The sequence below is a fragment of the Talpa occidentalis genome, unplaced genomic scaffold, assembly GCF_014898055.3.
Source record: "Talpa occidentalis isolate TD23 unplaced genomic scaffold, MPIMG_talOcc4v2.1 talOcc4.8, whole genome shotgun sequence".
Taxonomy (NCBI): domain Eukaryota; kingdom Metazoa; phylum Chordata; class Mammalia; order Eulipotyphla; family Talpidae; genus Talpa; species Talpa occidentalis.
In genome coordinates, this window is record NW_023605194.1 from 112,761,448 (window position 1) to 112,788,356 (window position 26,909).

Consider the following 26,909-nt stretch of genomic DNA (forward strand, 5'->3'; position numbering starts at 1 on the left):
TAATTTATACCTATGATATCAGTGTATACCTTTTCATCCTGTGAAATTATGCCTTTCACTTTTTTTTTGGTCAACCTGACTGAAGACGTGTGTCAATTTTATGACTATCAAAGAATCAGCTTTTGGTTTCATTGATTATAATGTATTGTTTTTCTGTTTTCAATGTCATTAATTTCTGTTCTCTCTCTATATATATTTTCATATAGTTTTTCTTCATCTCTTTGCTTCAGACTTAATTTGCTCCACTTTAATTTCATAAGGTGGCTGTTTCAGATCTTTGTCTAGTTCTTTTCTAAAAGACACATTTAATGCTACCAATTTCTATCTGAAGATGGTTGACTGCATCCTACAAATTTTGATGTTTTGTCTTTCTATTTTCATTTAGTTCAAAATAATTTCCCTGGAGCCTTACTCTTTGACCCATGGATTATTTAGACACGTGTTGCTTAATTTCAGAAGATTTGGGCATTTACCAGAGATTCTAAATTATGCATGTGTTAAACTGATCTTGGCGCCACTCTGGACGCTTTGTCCTGTTTTCTCCTTACCCTTTTTGCTCCTTGTGTTTCAGTTGGGGTGAACTTTATTGACTATATAAAATTCCTGGATCCTTACCTTGACTATGTCAGTCTGTTGATGAGCCTGTCAAGGATATTCTTCATGTCTGTTACTGAGTTTTTGATTTCTATCATTTTCATTTGATTCTCTTACTGTTTCTCTCTACTGAGATGACCTATCTGATTTTACATCTTGTCTACTTTTTCCACTGGGTCATTTAACATATTAATCATAGTAATTTTTAATTCCCTGTCAGATAAATCTGGCATATGACTGAATCTTGTTCTCAGCATTGCTTTGTCTTTCGAGACTGTGTTTTTTTCTTACCTTTCTTGTATGTCATGTAATTTTTCTGTTGAGAGGTGACTGTGGTATACAGGACAAGAGATGCTAAGTAAATATCTTTCATGCCCAGAGATGAGTATGCTTTTCCTTCTCCAGGGCCTTTAATGTAGGCGTTTGTATTAATCTAGTTAGGAGTTGGACTGGGAGTTTGCTGTTGCTATGGTTACCCTCAGTGCTCCAGAGGCTTCCGATTTTTCCAGTGACTCTGTTTTTTGTCTCTCCTCGTGGTTTTGGGTCTTCATTTGAGCCCCATTGGGGACCCCAGGAAGAGCCTGAATCCTGTAACTCTCCCAACTGTATTCCACTGCGCTGTCAGCATGATGGCGGAAAGGGCCTGGTTCACCTCTTGTGTTCTCGTGAAGCCTCAGCCTTACAGAGACTGGCAGCTGCATCTCCAGTGCTCCTGCCCTTTCTCCAACCGTCTTGTTGGGCCTGCAGATATCCCGCCCCTCCTGCAGTGGGGCCGCTGCTTCTTTGCCCCCACCCCCACTCCCCCACACCCCCACACCCCCTCGCAGTTTCCACCAGTGCTCTCGGGGTTCAGTTTTGATCGCCTTCCCTCTGGAGGTGAAGACTATTGGGGAGCAGAGGAAAGAAGGATCGGCATGGCACTGGGAGTGGCCGCTGCTCACGGCCACCTGACACCTGCGCAGACACTCTCTTGGGCTTCTCCCCTTCTTCCCTGAGCACCTGGCATTCCTGGAGGGAAAAGCTGCACGAGACTGTGACCCCTGCTATGTGTGCTGCTCCCTGGGACTTAACACTCTCTTGCTAGCCCTCACTGAGCCTTTAGCTATTATTTAAACTTTTATAGTTTCATCTTCTTACCAGCTTTTATGGCAGCATCTGCGTCAGGAGAGCAAATGCACCCTAGTTCTCCTGCAGGCCTTTGCCTTTCTCTTGGTTTTCAGGTAGCTGTTTGCCTGCAATGTCAGTTCTTTGATAGCTTTTTAAAAAGTGCTAATTTGAAGTTTATCCAGTTTTTTAATTATTATTAATATTGTAGGGGTAGGAATAATGCCTTCCCCGTACTTAAATCTCTGAGCTTTAACCAGAACCATTATTTATGTTTTAAAATTGAAATTTCATCAGTATTTATCTTGATTTTGAAAGCTGTGGAACAGCAGTCCCCAAATATCTTTCTAGGTATATTTGAAAATTATAAATGGGATTCGCCAGTGAAGAGTTGGAAGGGCATGTGAATGTGAAGGACTAATATTCTGGGTCACTCATTTATATATTTTCCCCTTTATATAGCTTTCTCTTATCACGTTTGGGGCTTGACAGCCTCTGGGGAGGTGTTTGAGAAGACAGAAAGGAGAAGGCACTCCCCAGATTTTCAGGGCTTGTTTTCTAGGTCCTTGAGCTCATACTAGGACTTAGGTTTGCCAAGAAAGAAGCAGATAGAGGTTTGCACGAGGACAGCAGAAGAAAATGAGCCTTCCTAGACCAGAAAAAAGATTCCTGCCCCAGGACCTCTGAATGGAGCAGGACAGAGATCACAAGAACCCCTGGAGCGAGAGCGGCATGCTCTCTGCAGCCACAGGCCCCGCAGCCCCATTATAAGAGACCCTCCCGTGTTAGGTGTGCCTTGAAAACAGCAAACTGCCTCTTGTTTGAGAGCCCTTCACACCAGAGATGAAGTCTTAGTGGACACCTTGGGACAGACGGCACATCCCTGCGTTGTCCACCCACTGACACCTGCACACGGCAGAATATGCTGGACACCAGAGGTGACCTTGAGGGCAGGAGAGCAGGCCCCAGGAATGACAGAGATTGTATTTTCTCATAAGGCTGGAGAGATCGGGGCTCAACGTCAAATTTATTTCTAGAAAATTGAGATTTAATATTGCTTGCACACCTTAATTTGCAGACAGAGAATCACGCCTGCTACTCGAGGGCTCCATTTCCAGGGAGCTAGTGAGAATTTCTGCTTTGTGGAAAATGCTTTGGAGTCTAGTGACTCCGGGATGTTTTCCACTCCAACTATGTGAGGGGTTCAGTGTACCCTCAATTGTACTGATTCCTCCTTGGTGTGTGTGGGGGGTATTGGGGGGGGGTGGAGGCAGCAGGGAGCAAGGGATTTAGAATGAATCCCCAGGTGATTCTGAAAACCCTTCCCCAGGCCAACTTCCTGTGGGTCCCGCCTTCCCTGAGAACCCCTGTTCTCTCTCCTTCTGTGGGCTCTGCTGTCTTTCAACCAGGAAGTCAAAACAAAGACACAGTTTGACTCTTCTACGCAGGGGGTGTGTGCTTACAAAGGTGCATGGGAAGCCAACATGTTTCTGTGAAAACATACAGCTTTCTACATCAGCTGAAATGATTACTGTTATTTGCATTACAAACAACGGCCGAATATGTGTGTTTGTGAATCTGTGGCTAGGAGAGAAAAAAAAAATCTCTGGATTTCCTTTTTGGGTAAAGGTTACTGACTTGGGAAACTGTCCTTCTTCTGACCTGGCCTCCTGCCCAGGTTGTAAGAGGGGTCCCTTGAAACACACATTAGCATCTGAATGAAGCCTCCCATGTGAACACTTGGGAGAATTGCTGGGCATTTCCACCCAGTTGTGTCCCCTTAGGCCCATGCTGGAGGACCACTGCGAGCATCTGACACCCCCAGAGCAGAGATGTGGGTGTGTTCACTGGTGTTTCTTCCTAGGAGACCTCAAGTGACTGGGATCAGGGTGTGTGTAGGGGTTGGGGTGGGAGACGCATTGTTCTTTGTTTCCAGAGTTCTGTCCCAGGTCAGCCCTGTGGGCACCGCAGTTAGGGACCTGCTGGTAGGGCTCCTTGGCTTAATTTGAGAAGTGTTTCACCACTACAAAAGGCCACGGCCACCTGGGATCTTAAAGTTGCTGTTTTGTGCCTAATTCTCTAATCTAATAAAATCATATAGCCCTGTTCTCTCTCCTGGGGGAGAGAAGGCCCGAAGCCAGGAATCTCTTGGAAATTGAAGCAAGAACCAGGGACTAGAGAGACTTTGAAAAATCTGGGTTAGAGTATTCCAAGGCGAGCTGAGAGAGGAAGTTTATCCCTCGGGGTTTATCCGCAGAGCAGAGTATGCTCTGACTCCACCCATGTGGTGCTGCTGGAGGTGCCCTGGGAAGGCCCTGGGGCTTTTCAGAGTGGCTGGATGGGGCCTGCTACTTGGATCTGCCAATCCACGACCTCATGGGAACAGAAGTGTCCTGCAGAGACTGGGGGGAAGGTGTTGGAGAGTTGGATCTGTTTGCCACAATGTGGTTAGGAGCTGCGGCTCCAAGTGAAAGCTGAGTATGATTCCCAGTTCTACCACCTGCTGTTGTGTGACCTCCAGCAGTCACGACAGTACAAAAAGGGGATGAGGTTCCACCTATCCCAAGTGAGGATGAGGTCAGGGAACATGGTCAGAACCTGAAGAGCCACTAAGGAGGTTAGGACTTGCCCGTCATGCTCTTTGGAAATATTGAAACGACAACCAGCAGACTCCTTTGTACTCTTATTCAAAGGTCAGCTCCCCCATTTGCAACCCCCTCCCCAAACCAGAAAAGTCCCACCAGGAAAGGAACGCCCACTGTAATCCAGGAGGAGAGTAGAGATTTGCATTTTTGGTGTTTCACTTACTGAAAAGAGAGAACATTCTTTTCAGGAGACTTGTTGGGGTCCAAGAGCCAGGCGGTTTACATGGGACTCCTACCATTTTATGAGATACTGAAATGTACCCAGACCTCAGAGTCATCATAGGAAGTGGGAGCCAGTGTTTGATTCTCTTGGATTCAAGGTTCTCAGGCCCACTTGGTGGTAGGGGGTTAGTATAAGAAAGACAAAATACAAAATGACAGGAAACCATCTCGGCAGCCAGCAGCCTGCGGGCCTGGGGGGCACTCGCAGCTGTTCAGGCCGGACCCAGTGGCCCACGAGGCCCTGGTCATCTCCCTGCACTCTGAGACCAACTTCTCATTGCCCCTGACTCCGTGTCAGCCGAGCACCTGGCTAGCTTCTCTGCCAGTTTCTACACCTGCTGCTCTTGCTTCCTTGTCTCCTTGAAATTCATACACAAGAGAATCAACCTGGGATACCTTGTTCTGATTTGCAGCTGAGTTCTCACTCATGGGAAGCTCTGGAATCCCCCAAAGAACATAAAGAATGGGATCCAGTTCTTTCATGAAATGATCACTTACTGCCTGACTTTTCCTTACAAGTTGGCAAGAGTCCTGAAACTAATGGCTACCTCTGGTGGGATACTAGCTTAGCCTCTGGGATCTGAGATGCTTATCTCTTAGGTGTACATGGAAGATTTGCAATAAAAGAGATGAATGTCCTTATTACTCTCCGCACTAGCTCATATGCTAAGTTAAAAAAGTTTGATGACTTTTTGCTCACAAGATAGACTTCAGATGAGTTACTGTTCATTTATTTGTTCAAGTAGAAAGGCAGCAATTTGTGACAAATGCCTTGAATGATGTGAAAAGATGGCGCCCCGAGTCAGAAGAGGTACTCAAAGGACCTCGCACCTGGACATTCCAACAGGACGACAGGAATAGAAGCTAAATGACCTCATTTATTATGTCACTTTTCCTGAGTTAGCATGTAAAATGTCATCTCATTTTTACAGAAAATTCACGTGAAGGCCAATGTGACCTTCATATGAATTTCATCCTTGGTGGTTCTATAGGTTGCAAAATTCCTCAATGGCAGAGTGAACAGTGCCTTGGATTAAAAAAAGAAGAAGAAAATCAGCCAAGAGACATTCTGCTGTTTTAGTGACAACTGCAAGTATCTGAGATCAGAACAAAGCTCCCTAAATTTAAGGATGATTTTACTGTAAACTACCAATTAAATATATAATTATGTAATCACATATGAAAATCTGGGTGTCCTTTTTCTTCTGGTGCCCCTGGTTCAAATACAAAGGATATTTTTAGTTCCTGTTTTTCCTTTCTATCAAGCTTGATCAGTGAACAAGAAAGTCTTATCAATCATCTACTTGTTGGGAAGCGTGGAGCTTTTGAACCACATAGCTCATTTCAAAATTAGAATGCCCCGACTTAGGGCCCCACGTCAAGACTTTCCGGAGACAGTTGTCACTAGGTCTTAGGTCTGACATGTGTCTTGGGGTAACAGCAACTAAGAAATGTTCCTTGAGATGGCGTGGGTGGGTGGCACAAAAATAGTTATTTCTATTTTTTTTTAACAAATAAATCCCAAGTCATATTTGTTAGAAAGCTGTGTAGCCATTTCTCCCTTCAATTAAGTGTTCCTCCTAAAGTATCTGCAAAATGAAATTGTTTTAAAAGCCAAGCACATTTTCCCATTGACACATTCCAAAGAGGCATCCTCACGGGATATCTTTGGCGACAGAAACACATTTTATTACTACTAGTAATAATCACGAACATGTCTTGAGGTCCTACGGCATTCCAGGCATTGTCTTCACATAATTGTCTGATTTTATTCCCCCAAATGACAAAAGACGTTGTCCTGATTTCCCAGATAAGTAATCTAAGGAAAAAGGAATTTAAGTCACCCGTCCAAATTCTTATGAGAAAAGGTCTTAGAGAAAGGATGAACTCAAGCCCTGCCCCTTAGCCATCCCCTCACCAACATACCCAGGCTTGCTAAAAGGAAGAGATTTCACTGAGATAAAAATCCAATGTATTTTGGATGGTGGGGCTTCAGGTCTCCACCCTCACCCTAGGACACCACCTAGGATGGCCCCACCGTTTCCTTTCTCTTGGCTGCAGACTGGCTCATGATGGATGGGTGGGAAATGTAAATTGCATGATAGATTCTCTCATTATTGAGGGTATGCATTAACACGCTTCTTCCCTAGGGGTATTTACAGAGTTGGTGGTTTAATTAAATGAATGCAGATATGGTTTCACAAGTGCCACTGAGAAACAGTTGCAGAAATCAGACAAATGAAGTTTTTAAAAGTATGTTTTATTCATGATAAAGACAGGTTTGGAGAGTACGGCTTCCTGTGGCCATCATCTCATCGAGGAAGGGCTGACTCAGCAGAAAGTCTGTCTGTCTGTCTATCTATCTATCTATCTATCTATCTATCTATCTATCTATCTATCTATCTATCTATCAAATAGCTGCATCTGCGATGTCCCACCACTTGAACAAAGTGAGAGCTAGGGCTTCTGGCCTCACAGCAGGTCAGTCTAACCCTCTCATGATTGCCATTTTTAAGGCAGGAGATTAGCAGAGCACACGCACCTTTAGACAAGGAGGCCCCAAAAAAAAGGACAAGAGGGATGTTGTCATGCTTCCAGCTTCACCAAGTAGACAGAGCCCTGCTTGGGGTGCATATGTCTTTCTTTCTAGTTGGTGTTTTCCTGTTGTTTGGGTAGATACCCAGACGTGAAATAGCTGGCTCACGTGTATTTCTATGCTTAATTTTTTAAGAAAATGCCACACTCTGTTCCATAGTTGCCGCACCAGTGTCTGTCCCCACCAAGAGTGCAGGAGGTCTCCCTGTTCTCCACATTGTCGCCGACACTTTTTGAAGAGCTACAAGTACCCCTGTGGTCAATGCAGCACTCCTTGCATTAGGCAAGTTGTGGGAACAACCTAATGCCCGCTGCCGAGTAAGTGGATGCAGATGTGGCCTGCATGCACAATGAATGGACGGGTGGAGTCTTGCTAGTCACTACAGCAAGGATGGGCTTTCAGGAGGTTATGCTCAGTGAAGTACAGTAAAAGGAAAGGCAAATACCATACATTTTCACTCATATCTAGAAGATGAAGAAATCAAACAAACAAACAAAATAAAAACAACCTCTTAGGTTCTGATAGTAGAGTAGAGATGATGAGAGGGCAGCAGGGGAGGGTAAGGCTGGTAAAGGGGGTCAATCGCACAGTGGGTGGGGATCATAGTGTAGCCTGTACAGATGTCCAGCTCCAGTGCTGTTCACCTGAAACTGAAAATTGTCGTAAAACAACAGCATTTCAGTAAAATCAAATGACAACAAAGGACCACGTGGAGGGCTGAGAGAGGAATGTAATTATCCCCAATGCTTTCAGAAGTATGAAAGTGCTAGAAGATTCCCTCAAATGCTGGAAGATTCCCATGAATGCCAGAAACTGTGTGCTCTGCTCTGAGGGTACCCATTGCTTCTTTGGCAATGAGGCAAAGGGCAACATAGATCTCATCACATGGACTGAGGTATCCTGAGGCGCCTGTGGTTCTTTGGGATTTATTGAAAATTTGACCGCAACCTTGTGAACAGCAAGCCAGGAATCCAGTCAGCAGCAGTTGGGCAGCTGGGAGTGCACCCACCAGGGCATCCTAAGAACATGGCTGTCAAGGAGCAGTAGTTTCCTGGGTCTGAGAGGCAGCCACAGCCCATCTGAAATAAGGGACCCTCTCATTAACTCTGCCTCACTCTGGGAATTCAGTAACAGGGCAACCCCCCCAGTACCACTAACTGAAGATCAATTTGACTTGACTTTTCAATTGACAAAATATCAATGTGTAAGAATATCTAACCATTCCTCTCCCACATTTCAAGGATGAATGTCTCAGTTGCTCGGCACCAGTGCCATTGGTGTGCAGGTCAAGAAAATGGATAGAAAGAATTGAGAGAAAACAAAGAGAAGTGACTGGTTCTATGTAGAAAGAGGCATGGAGCCACCTGAAGAAGGAAGAAGACACCCAGGAGCCTAGGAGGAGAGCAAGAGAGAAAAGACGGGAGTGACAGGAGAGGCCACCCGGGCTGAAGATCTTGGAATATTGGAAGAGAGAAATTTGAGGTGCTACCATGACTGTGGATGGGGGCCAGGGGCACTGGGAAAGCAGAAGGGACATTTGCAACGAATTGGCAGGGGGCACTTCTGAGTGACTGTCTTGCCCACATCAAGAACAGCTTTAATGAGGGATCTTGGAATGGATTTATCTTTCTCTTGGATAAGCCAGCAGGAGGGGATAGATGTGAGGAATGCAAAGAAACCCATATTCATTTGCATCTACCTATTTGGCTCTCTCTAGAATGAGTTGTCCTGGAGCCAAGCTTGTCCACATGGTACAAGTGATGATTGCAAGAGGCCAGCAAGTGGCTGGAACACACACAGCAGGATGACAGTGGTTCAAGCACAGTGGTGACAGGGATGTTGTCGAAGATGACCCTTGGCAAAAACTAGAGTCTGAGGGACCTTACTAGTCACACTTCAGCAGGGTCTGTGGATGGTCCTCAGCCTCATTTCTAAAGGCATTTCCTGGACAATGGCCAGCTGGGAAGCAAGGTTCCAACTGATGGTTCCAGGTCAAAGAAAGCTGCTCGGCTGGGATTTGGAAGCACTGGGCCTCGGGATGAGCACTGTCCTCTGACTTCTCATCTGTTTGGTCTGTTTCCTCACCTGGAAAACAACGGACTTGGGAAGAAGCCACTAATGACCCTTTGAGCACTAACATCCCTGATACCTTTCCAGGTTATCCTTCCTTCCTGATGCTTCTGGCGCTCTTGAGTCCTGCCCCAGAGGCTGGCAAACTCCTCTACCCCACCCAGCTACGGAGTCTACTGATACATGCCCCTCCTAGCCAGACCAGCTGGGGAGGGGTTGAAGCATGACTAGAGGAGCAAAGCTGCATGCTCTTGAGTCTGAGCTCTGAGCTGTCTCCAGAAGGGGGAGGCTCTTCACAGCACCCCAGGCACTCTGGGAGCTGTGGAGGGAGGCTCGCGCCTGCGCACAAATTGAGACAGAAGAGCCTTTCTTTGGAACTCAGACAGCTTGCGTAGCAGGGGAAGCAGCTTTGTTTTTCTCCAGACACTTCTCAGAGCTACTGAAACAGCAACTGGATATATATAGGAGGATGACGCATCAACTCTGAGTGGAGATGCTGTTGAGTGCATGCGCACAGACCAGCCTGGAGCTGCAGACGGCCACGTGGGCCTCACCCTGCAGGAACTGACATCCCGGAGCCTCATGGTCACAGCCAGGGTGCCTCCCAGCATTCTCAGAGGTCACCTCCTGTGGCTCTGCCATGCCCACACCATCTTTTTGAATGAAATAATAGGAATCCTCCCAGGTTCCTGAAAATATTAGCTGGCACTTGAAAGTCCTAGAAAATGAGTGGGGGAAACAGAGCAGGTGTTTTGCTCATGGGAAAGGCAAACGCAGATTTGGAAGGTTTGAAGGAGGGAACATGGGCTAAACTCATTCCTGCCAATTTTTAATTATCAGCACAATTAGCAGCCTGGCTTAACAACAAGCGTTATTTTGTCAAGCTCTGTTTAAGAAGCAGCAAATTGCAGCCAGCGCACCAAACTGATGGGTGGTGCAGTGATCATATCCCACCCTCCTAAAGAAATGCACAGGCTCTGTGGTCCTGGCGGGCAGCAGCCCCTGCCACCTGCAAATACCTGCCATCTTCCTCTCTCCACTGACTTTGGTCTGGATCATGTCTCTATTAGGCTATCTGCCCTCTGGCTGATCAATCTGTATTAAGTGAACTATATTAAATCAACACGATATACAGCAATATTAATTTCTTGGGATAAAACAAAAGCAGAGTCTCTTGTCCTCTTATTATCCTGAGCCATAACTGTCATTTGAAATCATTTTAAACTACCTAATATAAAGGCATGCAACCCCTAAAGGTTACTAAGTTGTGTGCCCTTGGGGACAGAATTTCTGGGAGATCCAGGGCTGTCTATCAGGCTTTGGAATGCTTTGGCATGAGTGCCCTTGGGAACACTTGTGTGTGATTTAATGTTACTTAAATCAGGCCTTAGAGACTCAAGTCAAGAATACTCCTCTGATATGTGAGGTCCCCAAGGAACAAGGGGTGCCAAGAAGCAACCACAGAGGACCTCTGTGAGGGAAGGGTGACTGCAGCCACTTCTGGGCCACAAGACATTACCTCTGGGATTGAGTCAGAGGAGCAGAAACCATAGATTGGGGTCAGTTTCTGCTCTTCTGTGCTTCCGCAGAGTCTGCAGCCTTTGGGTTCTGAATCAGGCAGGCCTGGCTGATTCTTCTGAAGAGCTAACCTCAGAGCAGTCGTGGCAGAAGCAATCCCAGACTCCTCAAGAGAGACCTGGACAGTTCCCTGCCTACAACCATAGAAATGGCCATAGACTGAATAGTGTTAATTGCAGAGTCACTGAGAAGATCTTCCCTCAAATATCACCTCATTTGATGCCCAGTTCCACCATTTTCTAGAGACAGGCATTGCTTTCCCTTGAGAGCCATCTGCAAGGACTGTAGGAAGGAATATGATCTTTTCCCCACCTTTCCCTGCTGATACCCACAGATGTACAAGCCCATTTCCTAGGGGTCCTTCCAGCTGGCTTCCAGTGTGATGAGGATGAAGGGAGGCCCTAGCAGGCGATCAGAGGGCAAGGAAAGGGATGAAGTTGGGGTATTTCCATCTCTCTTCTTTCTTCTACCTCTTGGGTATCTCTTGACTTGTTGATGTTTCCTCTGCGGTCCCTGCTCCCACCGGGCACCTCTGCCATGCCTCCAGTGTCTTCTGGATAGTTCAGGCCCTTCTCTCTTGGCACCCCCCAACTCTGGCTGTTACTAATCTCTGCCTCACCATCTTCAGCTCGCTCTCCAGCTCTTCCAGGCTTTTTGTCGCTAGTTCCCCTATTCATTCCCTGTAGTGAACTTCTTGGCGTGGGCTGTTGCTTGTCCCAACCCTGACTTATTCAGAAGGTTATATCTATAGAAACATATTATAATTAAGCCTGATGATTAAGTTGTTCTGCCAAACCTACAGTAGCAGGGAATTCCTGGGAAGCTCAAGAAAGGATTCAAAGGAGAGAAGAGGTGAAGAATTTTCTCAGGGCTTCTCCATCCTCCAGAAGGCCCCTGACTGTCGTGTCGTGGGATGGCTAAGGGGAAGAGCATAACCCAGCAGCCTCTTCCATCATCCTACCTGTTATTCTCTGGCTTTACACCAGGGCGTCTCTGCCCCCGCTGAACTCTGTCGGCAGCACCCATGACTCACGAGCTCGTGACGGCAGCATCGGCCCTAGCCTCGTCGCCTGCACCAGCTCTGCTGCTCCCCTGGCTCCCGGCTCCTCCTCTGCCCCCAGCTTACAGCCTGAGATGCCAGCACTCTGTTCCCATCGTAGGTCCTTGAGCAAGTCAGACTCAGTCCGCACGGGATGCTCTTGCACTCGTTTATTTTTGCTAGAAACTCTGTGGTTTTAATTACGCACGCTTTCCTCTTTGACCGCCAGAGTTTTTTAAGGTCTCCCAGCTCTGAGACGCGCCTCCCGTGTCTTTTGCTGCCGGTGCCTACCCCTCCCACAGCCACTCTGGCAATGACAACATCCAGTGTCTTCCCCAAATATTGATACGCTGCCTAAACAAACCCACTCAACCTGGAGGCTGGGCTGTGTCTGTCTGTCAGGTAGCATGCTTCCTGCGGGAGCAGCGCCAGCCTGAACACCCTCAGATATGTTCTCTTTTTGACAGGCCTTCCCCAGTAGAATGTAGTCTCCTGGCAGGAGGTTTGCTCGTCATTATTTTTATTTCTCCCCGGGCCTTGTGTGTCTAAACTCCATTTGCAATGCAGCTGCTCCCCCCAACCCCCAGCATGAGCCTCCAGAAGGGGATTCTTGCTGATGGCATCTGTGGCAGAGACGAGCTCATGCCTGAAGAGATCAATTATTTATGGCGAATGGCGCCCTAATGGATTGTGCGATCAATAACGCCTATAATAGTACAGCCGTGGACAAATCACAGGCGGGCTAGGACGTGTGTCTACATCATGGGCAGAAGACGGGCCCACCGGATGGCAAGAGGAAGAAAGGGGTGCTCATGACGTCAGCCTCCGAGGGTTCTGGAACAGGAAGGAAGTGCAGCTTGCTTTCTCTGTTTTTAATTTAAAGGGACAAATCACTTTTCAGTCATGGGGAACATGGTTCCCAAATGCCCCCAACATTATCCACTCACTGAAGAGGAGGCTGATGGTGCTAATCTAGCCAAGGATCTCCCCATGTTTCTGAGTTTTCCCAAAAAGCTGAATTTCCCCCTGTGTGCTGGTATTTGTCCTGCCTGCAAGCAATGAAGACGTTAGTCTCCACTGCTTCAGGTTTCAATTGCTCGCCACAGCACTTAACTCCAGGTTGCAGGCAACAACCAGCACCTCATCAGGCCCCTGTGCTCACAGGTGACCCCAACTTTAAATTTTCTGAAGACTGCTTTCTTTGCCAGCTGGAAAACTCCACTGGGATGTCCAACTGGAACTGCAAATTCAGCATGTCCAGAACCAGTGCTGTTGTCTTCACATTTCCCCTGCACCCCTACCTGCTATCTCATCACCCACCTCCCCAAATCCCCGTTTCTCCTCTCTATGCTCTACCATCCTGTCAGTGGCACCACTGCTGTGGTTAGCATGCCAGGACACCATGCCCTGCCGCTCACGGCCAGCTCCATGGCCCTCCCTGGAGCTTCTTCTGAAGTCTGAACCCCACAGTACTTGGGGTTCTCCTGTAGCACTCCTGCCCTTCTAGCTGATGCTGTGATTTTTGTACATGTCACCTCACAAACTACAGGATATGCACCACATCTTAATCATCTCCGAATGTCCCAAAGAGACTGGCCCCACGCTGTGGTAGACTTCAGCAGAGCTCGTTGAACAAATGAAGGAACAGATCTGTGAGCGTGTTGGGGCAGGAGTGGCGCCGGCAGTTTGTTTCCTTTATTGCCTGAACAGGGAAGTGCAGGAGGGGATTAAGTCTCCACAGAGGAGTTCTAGTGAGAGGTCACCCAGGCTGTTTCACTGAGCCCAACCCCCTTTCCAGGATTCTCATAGGAATTTCACGAGGACAGTAATAGTTCCCAGCATTGTTCCCATAGCTGCAGCGGAACAGGGGACTTGGGAGACGATCCCGTAGAAGGGAGGGAGGAATCTGAGCTCTTCTGGATTGTTTGGGCTGTGGAGAAGCCATTTCAGACATCCCCAGGCTCCAGAAGTCTACAAGGGAAAGAAACAGCTCACCATCCACAAGCGCCGAAGAGAGCTGAGGGTCAGCACGCACCACTGTCTGTGGCTTCTTTCATCACTCACAGACACTGATAACCCAGCAAGATTGGCGGCAGGACCACAGGACCTGAGGTTTCACTTCCACGCGCTCCAGACTGTGTCTCAATTTCTGAAGGATCTTGATAGACAAGGTGTAGGCGTAAAACGAAGACAAAATCACTTTTACATAAAATCTGTACAAGTGCCCAGTGAGTCATGGGGCACTCAATAAATGGTGAGTCCTTGCCGCCGCCCTCCAGCTGGTGCCATCTCAGAAGCACGCTCCGTGTAACTCTGGAGAGTAGGCTTTTTGCAGCATCTCTAAAGAAAGCTTTCCTTCAAGCTCTCGGAGAGGGGCAGCCATACATTTGCAGGCAGCCCCTGGGTCTAAGTCTCAGCACATCATACTAAGTTCCAACATGCACTGCACAATCTCTCCTTCTAACTAGACACCGGAGGGCTCAATTGTTATAGTGAGAACCTTAATTTTGTATTTTCTCACTTGGGTGCAATTAAGTTTTCAAACATAAAATTGAGCTAATGTCATCTTTGAGCATTTCCTTTACTTTTTTCTCCTTCTATCGGAAACCACCCCCTGAATACATTTGTCTGTGTGATTGCACAGTCAAGTAAGGACACGTTTAAATATTCAATTAGGTAACTCTCTACAATCTACCTTCATTACTGGCTTCCAACACTATGCACGGAACACCTACCTCAACAGTGTCTCTCGAAATTCTCTTTGGTCTCTTATGAATGACATAAGCATTACTTAGCTGATTTGTTTTCCTGCCTAATCACCTGATTATCACTGAGGCTGATATCCAGGCTGAAGATACTGTTCAGAATGACTTCAGAACTAGAAATAGTATCCGACTTATTTCTAGTGAGTTTTATCCAAGGCTTTTCCATATGAATGGGAGAAAGGAAAACCTTTGGGTAGTCACCTAACTCCACCCAGCATTACGGTAGTTCATTGGCTTGGTGCCTATCCCAAAAATCAAAACCACAATTCTTGACTAGTCCTTCAATTCCTTCCAATTCTTTGAGCAAAGAATGCAAAGGACTGCATTTCCTCCATACCTTTTGATGCCAAATTGGAAACAATCTCTCCTTGTAGTCTATCCACTGATCCTTAGTAGGTCTTCAACAGTAGATCCCTGATGAGGGAATGAGGGAGAGAAAGGAAAAAGTAAATGACAGGAACCCTTTGACCTTCTGCAGTCAGGAGGGGCTAGGACCTTGTCTTACACTTTTGGAATCTAACAACAGCACCTGATCAAAACCATTACTTGTGGCATCAAAAGCATATTCCATGTGCTTTGGGCAATGAGGCTTTCTTTTAGAAACATAAATCCTCATCAAAGGGGTGATTATGTAATTCCACGGCAGGCTGACAATGAGAAATGTGCACCCTACACATATCCTTGTTCGACCGGGACATTTGGTTTTCTAAGGTCGGCAGGAGTGGGCAAGAATCCTACCGAGAAAGTGAGCCCAACCTCACCCCCTGCAGGAAGGGGTGTCGGTGACAGAGTTTGGGAGACTCTCAGTTTGAGTCCTGTGGGGCCAACACAGTTGCCATCTCTGAGCAAGGCTGTAAAGCACTTGCCCCTCTCTGGTAAATAAAAGGGTGGCGAGACTGCACGTGGCAGGGAAGAGTGGGTTGGACTGAATATTTGTGCAGCCTTTGCGTAGAGAAGCGTCAGGAGGAAAACACTTACAAATTTTCTAACTCTACCCCCACCCCAGAAGATGAAGGATTTCTAAATCGAAAAGCCATAGGAAGGACAATCCGCCTTACTATTTTAGAATTTACTAGAAGTAAATATGAAAGAATAGGGCCTCCCCTGGTGGCGCAGCAGTTGAGCACTGGGTAGCGAAGCTGCCGGCAGCCTCCGCAGCACCGGTTCGATCGCCGGGCGAGGGACCCACATGGCGCGCAGACCTCTCCTGCCGCCCGCTGCTCCCCACAGCAGTGTATTTTGTCAGTCTGCCTGTTCTGCTCTCCCCTCTGGCTCTGGTGAATTCTCTCACCCTCCCTCGCTTCTGACTGTACCCAGTGCTTGTATAAATAAATAAATAAATCTTAAAAAAAAAGTAACAAATTAAAAAAAAATGAAAGAACAGAATTCTTTCTACTTACATTCCTCATCAGGTACAGTCACCCTCTTGTCCTGCGATTTTGACTCTGTCCCATCTGAGAATCCCAGAATGGGTCTCCATACTCTGCATCTGTAGTTCCCACCCTTGGGTGACATCTGTCTCTCTCCCTGAACCATGACCTAAAACACCTTTGCTGTTTTTTGTCAGTGTGGCTTATAGTGGCAAGTGTCCCCCCTTGGGTCCCAGCTCTTGACATGTGTGTAATTTAAGAAGGTGGTTGCCTAAACCAACCAGCCTCTCAGACTTAATCCATGGCACCAAGGTGATGTCAGCACCAGCCTTCTGTCCTCAGACAGTGGCTCATTCCAGAAAAAGGCTGCCTTGCCTAAACATTCAGTGCATTTGAGGAAAGGAAATGACATATTTCATCTGGTACCACCAAGTTAATCCATTTCCTTAAAGCCACTCAGATGTTAGAGAACAAAAGCACAATTCCCACCAGTGCTGTTGACATTTTCTGCTTCAGAACCATTCCCTTTCAATCAGAGTAAGTGCTTTACAGGGCCTGGGCTCAGCTTGAACAGCACAGGAGAGAATGAAATACCTGGCATTGGAGCATCCCTGCACACACTGTTCTCCATCCACATGCTTAGTAGTTTCTAGTTCTTTCCCTACCCCAATGCCCAGCCTGGCTACCTACCTTTTCTCCAGTAACATCCTGAGCCTGTGCCAAGGTGCGGTGGTGAGGCCGACAGTCACAGTGTCATAGTGCTCATTGTCTAAGGACTGGGCTTTCTGAGTGGGGCTGGGCACTGGAGGAGAGGCCAGGTTCTGACTGCTGTTCCTCTGCTGTCTAAGGAAACCTGCAGGATATCCATGAATGTGCGGACACTGGCTCTAGCTTGGCCTCTCTATTCAGGGGAGGGTGGGCTTAAATGAGGAAGGAAGAGAGGTGAGACAGAAATCTCTTGCCTCTCTGGCACTCCTGCTTTTTAGGGAGGAAACAATTTTTTGGGTCTTTGCTAACAAATCTTTTGTCATTGGGAGCCTGATGCTCACAAATATAGCAGCGAAGCTGGAATATGCTCACCAAACCTGATACCTTTTTGTCCCAAGCCCACGTCTGGATGACACCACCCAGCCCTCTTTAATAAGATGCAGTCAGGTGACAAGCTCTGGCAGGTGAAAGATGAGAGTGTGTGCATTCCCTCTAAGGCAGGCCCCTAAGATCTCTCGCCAGATCCTGCTTGTTCTCTTAGCCTCAATTAGTGGGTTCTTTGTCAACACCCACCATAAAATTGGGAGCCATGCATTAAAGGCAGAGACTAGGTCCCCAGATGACTGTGGGAACAATGGGCTATGAAGTGAATGAGAAACAGTTTTCATGGTATCGAGATGGTTGTCGCAGCGGTTAGCCTTTCTTACCCTGACTAATACCACTCTCTTTCCACATCAGGCCCCAAATTGTGTACCTTCTGCTCTAAATTTGTATGAGAAATAAAGGCTCACCTAGAGCTTTTAGATCTAAAGAAAGGCAAATGACATTACAATTCCAAGAGAAGGGGTATTCAAATCCTTTGGTCTTACAATTCATTTTTATCCAGTACTGCTCAAAGTGAGGAAATTCCATAGTAAAGCTTTAAGGTGACTCATTTAATCACAGATTTGAGCTCTAGTAGTATTTGTTGAGAAAGAGCCTGACCAGTATTCTATTTAGCTTCCAACTTTAAGAAATTCCCACTGGCAGCTGAAGAGTCCTCATTCCTTGAAAAGGAAAATTAGAAAAGGAAAAGTTTGTGTGTGTGGGGGGGGGCAGGGTTGGCAATTGTGAACACGTCTTTCCTTATAAATTCACGGGACTCCTGAGTTTGTATTTAGCTCAGTGTTTATGTGAAAGTTTCTTGCAGACAAGGCCTGTGCTTTATGGTACTTTATGTCCCTCACAGTGGCTAGTTTACAGTTTGCTGGACATTTTAAAATAAAATCAATCTTTGTCCACCGTGTTCGCATCCTTTGGATCATCTCTCTACTCGGTCATTTGTGTTTTTGGATTCAACAAAAGGCTAACGCAGCAGAAATTAGAGAAATGATGAGCAATTAGCCATGGGGAAGAGAGCAACAGAAGAAAGCCCTGAAAACACCCCTGTGCGTCCCTGAGAGAGAATCCCAGGCCCCTATCCAGGCATTCAGCCTGACCCAGTACTGGGGAGCAAGACAGAGGCTCCCCTTCCCTGCCTGGGTTGATTCTGCCCTGAGAAGGAAGGGACGGCATCCAGGTTCCCAGCTAGAGCCCAGGAAGCATCACTGACCCTGTGAGCCAGGACCGTTCTCCTGCCCCAGTGTGGAGGGGTTTGGGGGCATCCCAGTGATAGGCAAAGGAATGGCCCCACACTCAGGATGACTCAGCGCCACCCTGGGAACCAATAACTGCAGAACAGATGGCCAGGTGGACACCTCGGGGGAGGCCAGTCCAGATGGCGAGTGCTCCTAAGGGCCAGCTGTCCCCTCCCCATACCTGGCACCATGCAAACCACGGAAATGTAACTGCCACCCCGGGGAAGGGGGACAGGAGAAGCCAAACTCATTGAAAATGAATTTCTGCAACCCCAGAAGAATGAGACTTAAAAAAGGCAAACAAAGAATTATATTTCTGACACACCTGAATACGTGGAAGGAAATTGATACCTGTCACGTGTGATCCCAGGAAGGGGTTCTGTTACCCTTCAAGAAGAGGCACAGGGATGGTAGCCGGGCGTGATGCAGATGAGGACGAGCTTGCTCGCTCAACTTGAGTTGAATTTCCACCATTAGGATTTTTTTTCCACCTTTGCTTTAAGACTTTCTTCTTCTTAAAATGTGCTTGCTGTGGAAGGATGTTAACCCTCTTAGTCACAAATTCCGCAATATGAATCAGCTTATCCTGTTTTTCTGACAGCAGGGCGTGAGTGGGGGCTATTTGCTAGAAAATTGCTAGTAAAGAGGAGGGAGGAGCAAGTTGGGGCGGGGGGGATAGAGAGGGAAGGGTGGCCGAGGAGAGACAGAAGAGGAGGGATGAATCAAGGGAGGAAAGACTATGCCAAAAAAAGAGCAGTTCGTGAAGATGGACTTGCCCTATTTGTCATCTTGAGCGCGAGCAGCCACAGGCTGGAGCTGACTCTGTTATTAAAAAGACTCCGCTTTCCCTCCAGGTGGCTGCCCTGCTTGGGAGGTGTGGCCCTCGAGGTGATTCATGTCCAGGTACTATGTGGGCCACAGCGTAGGCCCCAACCTCAATGCCATGTGGTCCCCAGACCTCATTCCCTCTACGAACCTCTAGAACCTTCCAGACTGATGAATTCATTAAGTCTGACAGTACACTTGCCGGGCAGAGGCCTAGTCTGTCAATTTAGTCTTGATAAACATTATTTCAGGAGAGAGCTGGTGCCCCATCCAGGCAGAAAGTGCCCAGGGCTGGCAAAATAGTGGCTTTCTCTTGAGGAGGTAAATCAGCCTTTGGCGCCATGAGGCTGCGGCAGGGACAGAGCATATAAAGCAGGTGCTCGCTGTGACATGAATCTGAAAAGCCGAGCCAGGGGAGGGAGGGCGGGATGCAAGCGAATGTGCGACCGAACCCCGCAGCGAGGCCGGGGACAAGGGCAGGCAGCCCCTCGGCAGCCCCAGAAAGACCCTGTAGAGCAGGAGCGGACAATGCCCGCCCTTTGTTGACAAGTATAGTGAATTATTAAGGTTTTTTCCCTCTTCATCGTGACCCTGTGATGTGGCCTCCCTTCAGACAGGCGGTGTTGACACCGGCTACACGCACAGATCAATAAACGTTTCATAGGCTGTTGAGAAAGCGTGCTCAGAGGCAGCGCGGGCAGGGCCCTCGTCCCCGGCCATGTCACCTGCTTCTCTGGGACACTGGGAGGTCGACGTGGACCAGGGTCCTTCAGTGGCATCCCTGGCGGGCAGAAGAGGCTTTTCCACTGCATCAGGCTGAGTCAGGCTGCTCGGCCGTTCCCACTCACCCAGGCACATGGCCATTCATTAAATCTGCAAATCCGTCTCGAGCTGGCCCAGGGGAACTGCAGTTGTTTTCTGTGCTTCTAATTCAGCACATCAGCCGGGAAAGACCATGCCCCACCCTTCCCAGGGCTGAGGGAGTCAATTTTCCCTTATGTTCAGCCTTTCTGCCTTAGGAGCATGTGGCTGCTGGCGCGGGATTTTGAACAGCCGTTCAGAGTTGATGCTGGTGAATCGTGATGCCAGTGCGGGTTGTGAAGCCCCCTCTGCCCTAGCCCCGGGCCTGCCATAGTCAAGTGTGGATGCACGGTTAGGCAGCTGGGCCCCGGCCGGCGTGTGCCCAGTGCACCCGGAGCAGTCTGAGGCTCACCAGGGAGCTTGTTAAAATCCACAGTCCTGGCTCTGGTGCCCAAAGATGCCCGTGAAACAGGTCTGAGGCAGCGACCCTGGAATTTGCAGAAGCTCTGCAGGTGAGTTTCTTCAGGTGGTCTGCCCCAGGGCAGCCTGGGGGACAGAACAGTGTCCGCATCTGCGGTGTCACTTTCTCTCCTCGCCTTCCTGCTGACGCTCAGCCCTTCCCTCACGGTCCTTCCTGACTGGCTTGATTCCATCACGCCCATGCCAGATCCTCCTTGGCCAGCTCAACTCTGACCACTGACTCCTGGATAGCCCGTGCGGCTTCGGCCCCGTGTGGCAGATGTCACGTTCACATGGGGCCGTGAGAAGTCAGGCTTTCTGGGAGTTGTTTCCACGGTCCAGGCTCAGTGCCCCAACCCCTTACGTGAGGTGCCTTTTCTTCAAGAAGGAAGGAAAGACACTACTAAAACCTCCCAATTATCTGCACTAATGAAGAAACTCATGGCACAGATAATCCAATTAGTTTTATACTTTGAAATTAATTGCACGGTTTCTGGACAGCAGTTATGCCTCTGAACATGCCTTGTTTTTGCTGGTGCGTCTGGTATTTCCTGAGCCACGTGCCGGCTGGCGCTGGAGAGAGGGCCTGTGTGGCATGGCAGGGGGAAGTTTGAATGGGATTTGATTTCAAATTTATTACAAGAACCACATTTCTCCACAGTGTGTAAGCTCTCAAGTCACAGGACCCAGGTATTTGGACACAGGAAACCTTGGACAACAAATACAGGCATCCCTTGTCTTACTGCCTATTACTTCATTGCACTTTGCAGATATTGCAAAGACCCTCCTCCAGCAAAAGTTTCCAACTTGCTGGAGGCTCAGATGCTGGGCAGTGTTTTTTAGCAAGAAAGTATTATTTAACCAGGGTATGCACATGGATTTTTTGTGGACATAATGCTGTTGCACACTTAATATTGACTATGGTATGCTGTGGGCATCACTTTTAGATACACTGGGAAACTCGCTTTAGGCAATATTCACCTTAATGGGATCCAAACCTTAGTATCTCCAAATTCTGTAAGACCAGAACTTCTTCCTACACAGTAGAAAGGGAAGAAATGTGGTGCCAGAGTGGATAGGAGGGCGCCACCAGCTCAACACGTTCACACAACAGTGTCACCAAGGGTTCAGGTCGTAGGGCTGCATCAATGGTTTGTGTAGTTCCTTCTAACCTTGAAGTTCCCTTAACCTAGAACCCACTGCAAACCCAGGGGTCACCACATGGGGCCTCTGGGAGACAGTGAGCCTTTAGCCACTCTCCACTAGCCCAAGAAACAGGACATGGCCACGGCAATTTCCTGCTATCAGAATGTGGATTCATTTCCTCCCAGTCTTTGAACAAGAGAATTCAGTCAGTTTGTCAACCAATTAATGTGTACCCAGACGAACTCTCCAGGGTCCGAGTCCCTTCCTGGCAAAGGGCTGGAAATTAGGTAATTAGATAGCAAATTGAATTCATGTGTGCAGGGAACTTTTATGCTCGAGAGTACACCGAAGCAACAATGTCTTAAATCAGGAGTCAGTCTTCATGTAGGCGACGGGGCCTTCCATGGGATGTAAACTGCAGATGATTTGGCAAGTTATTCCCCCCTCAATAGCCCTTGATATTCTCCTGTTCGTAGGTGGCAGTTGGAGGGACATGGGTGTTCCAGCGGGGCAAATGGGCATGGCACATCTGGCACTTACCTGATGGCCAGCAGCACCTGGGGCTTTGGAAGCCACGGTAGTCGGCACACCTGCCAGTGTGGGTTTTGGGCCTGGGTCACGGGTACCTCTGGGGTTAAGTACTTTGGACATTAACGGGGTTTTTTTTAACGCTTCCCAGTATCACCAAAGTGTAGGAAGTTACGAGAGGGAGAATGCTAAGTCAGGAGTTGGTTTCAGGGACCTCCCCCTAACTTTTCTGCTTCTTGGATTACTTCTCCTTCCTTTCAAAGAGCAACCAGAGGCTGGCTCTGCTTTATTGTCCTCTCGGTAGCGATCTCTGTCAGGCCTGAGTGGGACTGTTTCCCCTCATGGCGGGGTGTGGGTGTGTCACTCAGGGCTCCTTTTTAGAGACCCCTCTGTGGGAGGGCAAGCAGTTGACAGCCTCCAGCTCCTGTGCTTTCGGATCCACTATGGAATCCTGGGCTGCTTGCAATCTTGAGGGCATGGTCGGCTTGCTGGACCCATCAGGTCCTGCCTAATGTAGAATTTGCTAGTGAGCAACTTAGACTCAAGGCCTTCCTGTCAACCCAGCCAACACTGACCTGAACTTCACTGTGGTCCAGAGCGCTTCCTGCTCACTCCTTCCTTCCCTCTCTTCTTTCATGGGTTCCAGACCTATACTGCAGGACAAACACGTCCTACCTGCTGCTGCTTCTCTTTAATCCTTTTTGGTGTTCACTCCAATAAGTATCTTGCATATCTGATTCTGTGAGGGCTCGAAAGACACAGCAGACACCCAGAAGAGTGGCCTGAGAGAGCAAGCGCTGGGCTGGGTTTTAGCACTGGGTTACGTATGAGCTGATTGACAAGGGGGAACCCATCCTGAGTGGCGTGCGAGCTATGGATATGAATATTCCCTGGCACAAGGTGGCAGCCCAGCTGTTCACTCTTTCATGTGTGGTATGTAGTTATTCCTGTGGGGGAGAACGCCTTGCCTGTACAATAACTGAGACATTTGAAAACTATGGGGGTAAGGGGATATGGCCTGCAGGGATGGGAGAGTTTGCTGGCTGCTGTTAAGTTTTACAATGTCCTGCAGGGAAATAATGAGAAACCAAGAGCAGTTAACATACAGCTAAAAGCTAGGCATGGGAGCCAGAGGGCCTTGCTGGTGGTTTATAAAGTGGTTTTCACCTCCTGCAGTGGAAGAGCAGACACAGCCAAGGAGTAAGCTCAGAATCTGATCATTAGGACTGCGAAGCCACAGCAACATTGAAACGCGCAGCCAAGGCAGGCCTGTTATGGAATCGGCTGTGGATGGGAAGCCGACATTCTGAAAACTAAGATCGGGGCGTGTACATGAATGTTCCCAAGGATTTGGTTCTTCAGACTCCTCTGAACCCTTATGGATTTCAGCGGTGACCCCCAGGGTAAGGACAAACATCTTTTCAATTCAGAAAGTTACTGTAGAGCTCTCCCCTCAGCAAGTGACAGACGGTCTCCCACGCCTACCCCAGGAGCTGTCCCATCTCTTATTCTGGCTGCCAGGCCGATAACAAAGATGGAATTTCAACATAATCCAGCTGGGGACGTGTTGTGTTTGATGAGGAAAGGAGATTATATGTCAACGAATCTGCAAAAATTAGCCAACATAAGCCAGCAGAAGCCAGGAGAGTACCCCTGGAAATAGATTTTGAGCATGCTCCATCAAGATGACTGAATGTTAGGCCGGGGTTAGGGGGCGCAAAACAGATGGTCAGCCAGTGGGGGTGCTGATTCATCCCTGCCATCAGAAGAAGGCCCGAGTTGAGGAGCAGGAGCAGAGGATGGTGACTCCAATAAATAGTCATCACCATTTGCTTTATTTCCTGGGCCGGAGAAGATTTTCAGCTCCGGATCCCATTGACTAAAGAGCGGCCAGACCTCTAGGCCAAATGACACTGCCATGCACGGCAGGCGTATACCACATGATGTCCAGTCCTCTCCCAGCGACCCACACACACTGTGGAAGGAGAAACACCTGCATGTTTTGAGGACTAGCCAACACAGATCTAGTGGGCATTGATTCCTGGAGACCTGAAGTATTTCCACAGCCCTCCTGGTAGAGTGAGGGCGCACGGTGCCAGGAAATAAAGAAAGTCCTGGCTAACTCCTGGCTTGCAGTGTGTCCATAGTGCTCCCGACTAGTTGTGTCTCCAGTCCCAAATGTAGACTCGGAATTGATGCACTTGGCAGTTGATGCAGCCCTCCCATCACCTCCTTGGCCTGTTGTATACGTGCTGTCACAGTGGAGAAGGCCAGACAGAAGCCTCCAAAATGCCCCCCGCCCCCATCCCCAGCTAAGATAGTAAATTAAAAACAACATCCTATTTTGGGTTGGGGATTCGTGCTCATTAAAAACTTAATGGATAGTGGGGTGGTGGTCCCCAGTACATCTCTGCTTAATTTGCCCATCTGGCCCCTGCAGAAACCAGCTGGATCCTTGAGAATCAGTAGTGTCTACTTCAGACTGAGCCAAGTGGTCATCCTGATCCACTGCTGTGCCAGAAGGGATTTCATTGTTCAAACAGATCAATAAGCCACAGGTATATGGTGTGTGGCCACCGACTTGGGGACTAAAAAAAAAAATATTCATGACAATTTAATTTTGTTGTGGGGCTTTTTAAACTCACCCTTTGCCAAAATCTAGTCCCAGGAGATCCCGACCATCTGGACATTCTACAGGAAGTCACATTGACCCATTACATTGATGACATCGTGTTGATCGGGCAAGATGAGCAAGAGATTGCTACTCACTAGAGATGCTGGGAAGACATGTATTCCAAGGGGTCAAAGAGAGGCAGAATCTGGGGGCTGCTACTACAGGAAAATCTTGAGGGGTCCAAGGTACTCTCTCTAAGGAAAAGACAAATGTCCTGCATCCTCTGTCACCAAAAAAAAAAAAAAAAGGAAGCACAGCACATGGCCTCCTTGGCCACTTCTGGAGACAGCCCATTCTGTACCAGGAATATTGCTCCATCCCATAAACCAGGGGATACAGAAGCCTGCCAGCTTTCCGGGGGGCCTGGAGCAGGAATGGGCTCGAGCAGCTGCGAGCTGTGGGGCAAGCTGTCCTGCTACTTGGGCCATATGCCCCAGCAGACCCTCTGGTGTTGGAAGTGTCAGGAGTGAAAAAGAAAGAGCGTGGAGTTTATGGCAAGCCCCGGTGAGAACACCACAGCACAGGCCTCGGGTTCTGGAGGGAAGCTGTGCCATCCACAGCGAACTTAGAATCTTTTGAGAAGGCTCCTGGCATGCTTCTGAAGGGTGCTGTGCCACGCGTCCAGACTGTCTGTCGTGATCTGGGATCTGTTGGAACTGCCAAGTCACGAAGCCAGACAAGCTCAGAAGTAGATGGAAACGAATGTGTGGCTTGTTGACAAAGATGTGTCCCATAGGACCACCTGAAGGAGGACAGGGAAGCCCACACTTGACTTAGGGTGGGTGAGCTTGTTAAGAACTGTGAAGGGTCTGAGATTTTATCCTGTTTGTAAGCTGACAAAGTGTCCAGCCACAGTTGTGTGGAGGTTACCAGAAGATCCAAGGTCAAAGACAAGCAACTGGATGACTCAGCATAACAGTAGCCAGAGTAGCAGCATTTTTTTTAAACCAGTTCCCTAAATTCCAGTTTCTGTAAGGCACTGCAAAGAATGAGAGGTGACCCTTGAACTTGGCTTGCATTACAGGACAGAAATCCTCCTTGACGCACAGTGAGATTATCTGCTCTTTTCTCTGGAAGGAGACACTCTTGCTGCCCTCAAAGTCGGCACTATACAAACATCCTAGAGAAGACAGTCTAGAACAAAGGCTCGGTGCCTTTAACCTATAGAAATAGCAGCAACCCCTGGAGAATTGTCTTTCACACAGCTCCACATAGGGTGCAAGTCAAAAGAAAATGGCGGCTGTATTATGGCCATATTTGGATGTGACCCTGGAAGACAAAGAAGAGAAAGAAACCTTCATCAAAGGCTGAGCAATGAGCCCCTGGCCGTCCACTGCAGCCTGAGGTGAGAATTTATAGAGATTCCTGGGCTGACCCAAGGCTGAGAGGTTGGTAAGGAGTCCTTGAGTTCAGACATGTGGGTAGACATGCAGGGTTGAGTGTGAAGTGTCAAGATGGCCAAGGCACTTCAGTACCTACTAAACAAGCTCCCTCATAGAAGAGGACCTGGACCACCATAGACAGAAGGATATAACCAGTTGATGTTAGCCGGGCTTTATCACCAGCTGTCTCAGAACTGACCTCATGGACTAGCAGAAATGGCCCTATGAACAAAGATGGTGACTAGGATGGACCCAAGTATTGGCTTCCACTTAACAAGGCTGATCTAGATGCTGTTTCTTTTGGACGCCTAACCTAGTGGCAACACAGATCAATATTGTGTGCCTGAGGTGGCTATTCTTCAAGGAGACCGATGAGCCATTTGGAGATAAGTCACCATGCTGGAGAGTCAGCAGTCCCTCTACTTGGAGTTAAACAACTACCTCAAGGTATTGGCTGTTCCTGCCCCCAGAGCCTAGGGCAGTGCTGTCTGTTTGTCCCCAGTTCAGAGACCCTTACAACATGGCATCCACAGGGGACCCACTTCACAGCACAGGAATTACAGCAGTGCACACATAGGATTCCTCATTATCACACATCCCACCTCCCACAAATCTACGAGTCTTGGCATTCTGGAAGCACCTTCTAGAAGCTTCTAGCAGCTGAAACACCAGCTAGAGGCCATTCTCTCTAATCACTGATGCCATTCTTCAGGGTGAGGCTGTGCATTAGGTCATAGGCCCCTCAACATGCTCTGTCCCCTGTCAGCAATCAAGGGGTGGAAGCACT

General features: G+C 48.1%; 2 long non-coding RNA genes across 6 annotated transcripts in view; one reads left to right on the forward strand and one right to left on the reverse strand.

Annotated features, from left to right (window-relative positions):
- The window catches only part of LOC119233453 (uncharacterized), a 161,577-nt gene that overhangs the window by 37,898 nt on the left and 96,770 nt on the right, over window positions 1–26,909 (forward strand). Inside the window, exon 4 of one of the 3 annotated variants that reach the window (XR_005122399.2) lies at window positions 5,312–5,735. The exons of 1 other annotated variant lie outside the window; for it this stretch is intronic. This is a non-coding gene — a long non-coding RNA (uncharacterized LOC119233453). Of the gene's footprint in view, window positions 1–5,311; window positions 5,736–26,909 lie in introns of those variants that run through there. One more of the 3 variants, XR_005122400.2, reaches the window with a different exon arrangement.
- On the reverse strand, window positions 7,885–16,663 carry LOC119233452 (uncharacterized). Of its 3 annotated transcripts, none has more exons than XR_005122398.1 (4): window positions 16,014–16,571; window positions 14,951–15,027; window positions 8,861–9,246; window positions 7,885–8,240 (listed from the first exon to the last, which is right to left on the reverse strand). It is a non-coding gene; the product is annotated as an uncharacterized LOC119233452 (long non-coding RNA). The 3 variants fall into 3 exon arrangements; XR_005122397.1 differs by lacking the exon at window positions 7,885–8,240 and adding an exon at window positions 16,578–16,663 and having other exon boundaries at window positions 8,718–9,246; window positions 16,014–16,067; XR_005122396.1 differs by lacking the exon at window positions 7,885–8,240 and having other exon boundaries at window positions 8,718–9,246.